Raw genomic sequence first — 7,206 nt, 5'->3', positions numbered from 1 at the left:
GTGTTATGGTTGATGAGAACCTTTTTTGATGGGGAACTCTTTGAGAATGCTGATTTGCAAGAAGCCTATAATAAGCTTTGCAAGGTTGTTGCAAAGGATGCTATGAATGTTGATTTAGGTTTAAAGAAAATTGCTTCTCTTAAACTTGATAAGAAAAATGTGTTGTTGAAATTGTTTGATGCTAATGAATTGCTTGATAAGGTGAAGACTGAGAACATATTGTTGCTTGATAAAGTTAAGAACTTGGAACTTGAATTATCTATTGCTAGAAAATAAACAAATAGGTTTGTTAGTTTTAAACTTGATCACATATTGAGTGTTTAGAAGTTTCCCTCAGACAAAACTGGTCTAGGTTTTGTAGGTAGCATCTCTATGTCTGAAATTAATTCTACAAATTTTGTTTCTTCTTCTGAGCCCCCCGTGAGTGAGATTGTCAAACCATTAGAAGTTACACCTCCTAGGAATATTAGGGTTGATATTAAAGAGTCTAAGTCTAAGAATCCTACCCTTCCTAAGGACAATATGCATGATAGACCTTTATGGGTTTGTCATTCTTCTTCTCCTCCACCTCGAGCTTCACACCAGTAGGGTCAGCTATAACTGGATCTTTGGCTTTGACAAACTTCACTTCTTTGGTGACATTTCCAGTTGAGCTACTTCCTCCGGTAAATCCCAGTCCGGATTTGTCTGAGAAGCTCTTTTGAGATGATATAACATCATCTAGCTTCTTGGTGGTGACCCTCTCTATTTTTGCATTTGCTTGAACAACCTCACTTTCAAGAAATCTCACTTTAGTGTAAGCTTCGGAGAGCTCACCATTCAAAGTTTCAATCTCGCATTTGGCCTCCCTATACCGGATTAGGAGACTTTTGTAGTCCTCCTCAGCCTTCTTCATCTTTCTCACAGCAGCCTTGGCCACCCTTGAGTATTCACCAGATTTCTCCAAAAGTGAGTTGTAATTTTCTTGAAGAGTAGCTGTGCTTTCTTCTTCTTCAGCTTCCGATTCTTCAACAATTCCTAGTGAGTCATCCTCACTATGTTCTCCAAGGTCTTGAACAAGCAAATTCAATTCATCCGAAGACTCAACATGATCAATAGTCATGAAAGCTGAATAGTTCCCTTCTCCATCACAGCTCTCTTCAGATTCTGAGTCGGATGAGTCTGAATCACTCAAGGTCGTGGCATACACCTTGCCTTTTAATTTCAAATAATTAGGACATTCCTTCTTGAAGTGTCCATGCCCGTTGCATTCAAAACAAGTAACACCTTGTGTGGATTGGGATTCTTTTCCATCTTTCCTTTTGAAATCCCTCTTCTCCCTTCCAGAATTTTGGAAATTTCTCTTATCATCAAATTTCCCATTGTTTTTGAATTTCAAAAACTTCTTGAAATTTTTAACAAGATAGGCTACATCCTTGTCCACCATATCTTCTCCCGACGAGCCTTGATCTTCCACCTTCTCATTAGTGGTCTTTAGAGCAAGGGATTTGCCCTTCCGTTGATTTGGCAGCGACATTTCATAGGTCTGTAGAGAACCAACCAGCTCCTGCACCTTGATGTCGTCAAGATCCTTGCTCTCTTCAATAGCTGTCACTTTGGCACGGAAGCTTTCCGGCAATGATCGAAGGATCTTCCTTACAATCTTAGAGTCCTCCATCTTCTCCCCCAAGTTAAACTTACTGACAACCACTTCATTCAACTTTCCATAGAAAGAGTCGAAAGACTCATCCTCACTCATCTTGAGCTCCTCAAACCGAGTGGTCAGCATTTGTAACTTGGTATCTTTCACCTTCTTCGTGCCTTCATAAGTTGTTTCCAGAATCTCCCATGCATCTTTGGCAATAGTAATGTGAGAAATCCTGTGAAATTCATCTGGAGACACACCACAGAAAATAGCATTTAGTGCTTTACTGTTAGCATTAGATGCAGTAAGTGCTGCCTTATCCCATGTGGATTTGGCTGCTTCAGGTTTGGTCCAACCCATCTCAACAGCATCCCACACGGATTCATCAATAGAGCATAAAAAGGCTCTCATACGAACCTTCCAAAATGCATAATTACTTCCATCAAAATATGGAGGTGCATTAAGGGATTGAGACCTATCCATCTCAAAAAGAAAGGGAGTCAAGGATCACACAATGGTAATGAAACCAAACAGATGTGTACCCGCTCTGATACCAATTGAAAGTTCAAAAACGTGTACAAAAACACTTTTGAACGTTTAGACCCCCAAAAACCAATTTAATCAACACAAGCAATATGTTAAACAACAAGTGTGCGGAAACTTAACATATGCTATAACATGGAATTGATTAAACAACTATCTAAGCCACAACAAAATAAACCACAGCAGATAATGTAAAGGCAGAGATAGAGAGGAAGGAATATGCAAACACAGCGATAACACCAGATATGTTATCGAAGAGGAAACCGAAGACCTCGGCGAAAAACCTCTCCGCCGCCCTCCAAGCGGTAATCAATCCACTAGAAAATACAGTTGGGATACAAGGACAGCAATAGACCCTCCAAGCCTAATCTACCCAATGCACCTAAGCCCTCCAAGCTTCTTGCTCCAACGAGGTTGCGCCGAACCTTTTTCTTTTCTAGCTTTCCGGATTCCGCTACTACACCGTAGCATCAACCAATGAATATTGGCTCCTTCCTAACTGCTTCCCAGAACTCCAAACGTCTGTCTCACAGAGATGATAATGGTGAGAACCAGGTTTGGTATAAAGGCCTCTCAAGGATTTGACAATGGAGAGGAAGAGAGTGAGGGAATTTGATGAGACTCTAAGGTAGAGATTGTGGGTGAAACAATCTGGTTTTTCTTTAGGGTTTCTCTCTCAAAATTCTCTCTGGAAGCTCTCTTTCAATCGTGGGTTAAAAGGGTATTTATACTGAAGTGGAGTGGAATGCGAAACGTCAGGTTTTTCCAAAACAGGGGTGGCTCGCGGCTTGACTAAGTCGCGAGTCCCAGTCGCGAGTTAACCGTATGGCCAGTTGTCCTGTTTTGTCCTGTAGTGCTCCAGCTAGCATGACTGTTCATCTTCCAGCATGCTTGGCACGTGTGCATCTTCTGGCGGGTTGAAGCCGCGAGTCCAGCCGCGAGTCCCAGCCGCGACACTCTGTTTTCTTGCACACTCTTGAGCAATCTTCACACTATCTCACTCACTACCCTTACAACAATCCCACCTAAATACAGGGTTACTAAATGCTGAATTACAAGCAAATTTGGCACGGAATAAAGCCAATTAGATGATTGAATAAATTCAACCTTACACATCTAAAAAGTTTTGGATGCAAAAGGCTCAATCTAATTGAGTCTTTCTGACATGGTCCTTATGCTTCATCTCTTTACTCTTTGTGACCATTCTTTTTTTTTTTTTTTTTTTTTTTTTTTTTTTTAGCATTTTCATTCCATAACATTCATGCATTTCATGATAGGGTGTTTTGTTATTTTTTTCAAAAATTAAAAAAAAAAAAAGAGGAGGAAAAGGAAGGAAAAATGTGTTTTGCATTATTTTTCTTGAACTTGAAATCAAGGCTGGCCATATTATCTTTACATAACATGTTTATGTACCTTGTTTAGCTTGGATAAGCTTCTTTTACGGCACCTTACTAGTTTTAGCTTTGTAGTGCATGTTGTGTGAGAGTTGTTTATAGTTTTTGATTACATGATCTTGATCTTGAAGTCACATGCTTTTGATTGTAAGGACAAAAAAATCCTAAGAGAAAGGCATAAATAACCATCTCATCACTGTTTACCAGCCAATCATGAACACCTTAGTGCATATTATATGATTTTGTGCTCAAGAAAGTGTAGTACATGCATAAAAAGAACATAAAGTGTAGCCTCGGTTTAAATAATAAAATTGGTGTGTACATTATTGGGATATAATAAATTCAAATTGAAATAAAATTGGTGTGTACATTATGAGACAAATCAAGAAACTTACATGATTGCAAACTTGTTTTTTAGGAGATGTGAGAATTATATGATGTAACTCTTTAGGTGATAGTCACTTTCGAACTTATGTGATGAATTTTGTAGAAATTGTGATTGATTACTATTTACATATCACCTCAGATGTATCTCAAGCTATTGCTAGTTGCATACACTATACAAGTTATTTTGCTAAACTTAGTACATTATATTATGTGTGATCTTCTTGTGGCCATCCAAGATTAAAAGTTCCTTGATTTTGATGCAAAATATGTTTTAATGTTTGAGTCTTTGAGGACAAATTGATTGAAAATCTTGTTTTTGGAAGATCTGTGTTGAATTCAAGTGTTTTTGAAAAACTTTTCATCTCATACTCATGCATTTTATTCATAATACAATGTGATTTGAGGAGTTTCTGCATTAAAATGCTCTGTTTTTCAAAAAATTGATTTTTCCAGATTTTTGATCAATCAAACCTGTTGCTCAATCAATCGAAAATGAGATAAAATCTTTGGTTACAATTTGCCTGGCTCAATCGGTGCTCGATTGGTGTTGGATCGATCGAAATTGATTTTCGATCGTTCGAATCTAATTTTCAACCAATCGAAAATCGGTCAGTGAGTTTTTAAAAAGGTTTTTCTCTCACGTGTTCATCACATTGTTCATACTTTTTCAAAAGCTTTTTGACTTCTCTTGCTCGACCGATCCAATCTTAACAAAGTTTGTCGTTTTCTTCCTAAATTTTCTCAAGGTTTTTGTTGTCTAGTTCTTATAAGTCACTATTAATGCTTCTTTTTCATTTTTTTCACATTTTTCATGCATTTACATGTATTTTTCTCTAAAAATTTCAAACATGGGATTTTTGGGATTTTTTATTTTAGGGTTTTTTTTAATCATATTTGGTGATTTGAGATCAATTGAAATTTCTAGGGCTTGAAACTTTGTGAAATTGAGGTTTTTGTTCAATTGGGCTTAATTTGGTAAAATTGACTTGTGTAATTGATTGATTATGTCATTATATGATGATTTCTACCTATTGTAATGATTAATTACTCAATTTGGTTAATTTTTTGAAATTGGATTTTTCAAAATTTGGGGTTTTTGTTCTAAAACTCTATGTTCAAGTCAATTGTTGGTTCATAAAGTAAAATTGAACTATTTTCAATGCATTAGAGCATGCATCATTTGTTCATTCATGTCATGCATCATATAGATTGTTATTTTCTATATTTTGTTGCTTTAACTCTCTCTAATGCAGTTTGCCCTTGGTTTTCTTTGTTTTCTTTCTTTGGTTTCTATTTCTATCTATCCTTTCCAACCTTTAGCATAATGGTTAGGAAGACTAGAGCCAATACGAAAACCACCTCCACCTTCACCTTCACCTCCACCTCCACCTCCACCCTAGCCTTCGATAGTGAGAGGTTTAGGTTTGAGAAAAACCAAGAAACTTTTGAGAAGTTAAACATATTTAGATCTATTTGGGCTGAGAGAAAGGTCATTTTAGATGAGTTAGATCCGGAGATTAGGAGAAATTTTGAGTGTAGGGGTTGGTTACCTTTGTTGGACATTTCTCATCCTCTTCTGGCTGCCTTGATCAAAGAGTTCTATTCAAACCTCTCTGTCCACTCTGATGATTCCAACACTCACTATGCGATGAGTTGGATAAGGGGTAAAGAATATACCATTACTCCTTCAGTAGTGACCTTTGCTTTGGGGTACCTTTGGAACGACAGCCAATCTACCCTTATTCGGAGACCCCTTCTCTTGATGACATTATGTCATATCTCACCGGTAGTTTCATTCAGTGGGGTACTGATCCTTGTATCACCTTCCATGAGCTTACTGAGATTCATTATTTGTTTTTCTGGATTTCTTATCATTCTATCTGGCCCATCTTTCATTTGCACACCATTCCTATTGTAAGATGTGCATTTTTGTATGTCCTTGTGACTGATGCTCCTATGAGTTTTCCTACTCTTTTCGTTCGTTCCTTGGTTGAGGTTCATAGGAGTAGCTCTATAGCACATGGTCTCTTCTTCCCTATTTTTATTCATAGGATTTTGTTCCATTTAGGTTTAGAGGATTTTCTCGCATCTGAGCCCGTACATATTATAGCTCCCATAGGTGCCACCTTCCTTAAGTAGAGAGCAGCTTAGATGAAAGCTAGCTCTAAACGCCCTAGAGTAGAGTCTTCCACAGGTGCTGCATCTTAGCCTCCTTCTTCAAGTGACCTTACTACTGAGGCTTATTTCGATCCCACCATCGATGTTGATCCTCCACCTTCTTCTTCAGGTGATTCATCCATTCGGAGTATGTTGGATACTGTCATGATCGTTTAGGCGGCGCATGGACAGCTTTTGGTGGATGTGCTCATAGAGCTTCAGGCTTTGTGTGTGGATTTGGCAAGTGTTTGGCGGTCTTCTCCATTACCTGCTTTTGATGATGAGCTTTGATTGCCCTTTGGCAATTCGTCACAAAAAGGGTGAGTACATATTGATGGAGATAGGGGGAGATTTTGAGTTTTTGGAGTTTTGGAGCTTTAGATTATATCTAGGTGCTTCATGATGTATTTATTTTTTGGCTCATGATGTATTTATCTTGATGTATTTATTTTTATGGGTTGTATATGTTAGGGGGAGATACATTGTTTTATGTTTTTATTTCTATTATTGTTTCTTGTTTCACATGTGCTACATTGGCTATTGATTTATATTATGAGCTTATTCATGATATATGTCTTTTATTTTCTGTTTTGTGAAATCAAGAATTTATCTTTTTGTTTTACTTGTATTTTCCATACATGCGTTTATGTGTTTGTTGAGTGTTTTAGGAATATATAGGTTTATTCAGTCGTGCTACTATCTACATTGGCAACTGATAGATAGTAGTTAGGTTGAATTGTTTTTGGGCATGATTAATGTTTAATGGGCTATTTTGTAACTTTGAGCAATTCAGTTTTGTTATATGTTTTGTCACGGAGTGCCAAAGGGGGAGTTTGTTAGGTTCTAAGATTTTAGGATCTAAATGTATTAGAACTTCAATGTGTAATGTTGGCAAACCATGATAAAAACTTAGAGTCTAGATTTAGGCTGCTCAAAGTGTGTTTATGTGTAAAGTTGGAATCTAGTAATTGCAGGAAATTACTATTCAATTTCTGCAAGGCTCGATCGATCGAAAATTAGACTCAATCAATCGAAGCTCGTGTAGATTATTTTTTTTGCAGAATTTCCAACTCAACCCAAGCCTATATGACGTGTAAGGTG

The sequence above is a fragment of the Quercus robur genome, chromosome 7 (assembly GCF_932294415.1).
Source record: "Quercus robur chromosome 7, dhQueRobu3.1, whole genome shotgun sequence".
NCBI classification, from domain to species: Eukaryota; Viridiplantae; Streptophyta; class Magnoliopsida; order Fagales; family Fagaceae; genus Quercus; species Quercus robur.
The sequence above is the reverse complement of the archived record's forward strand: the minus strand, read 5'-3'. Positions refer to the sequence as shown.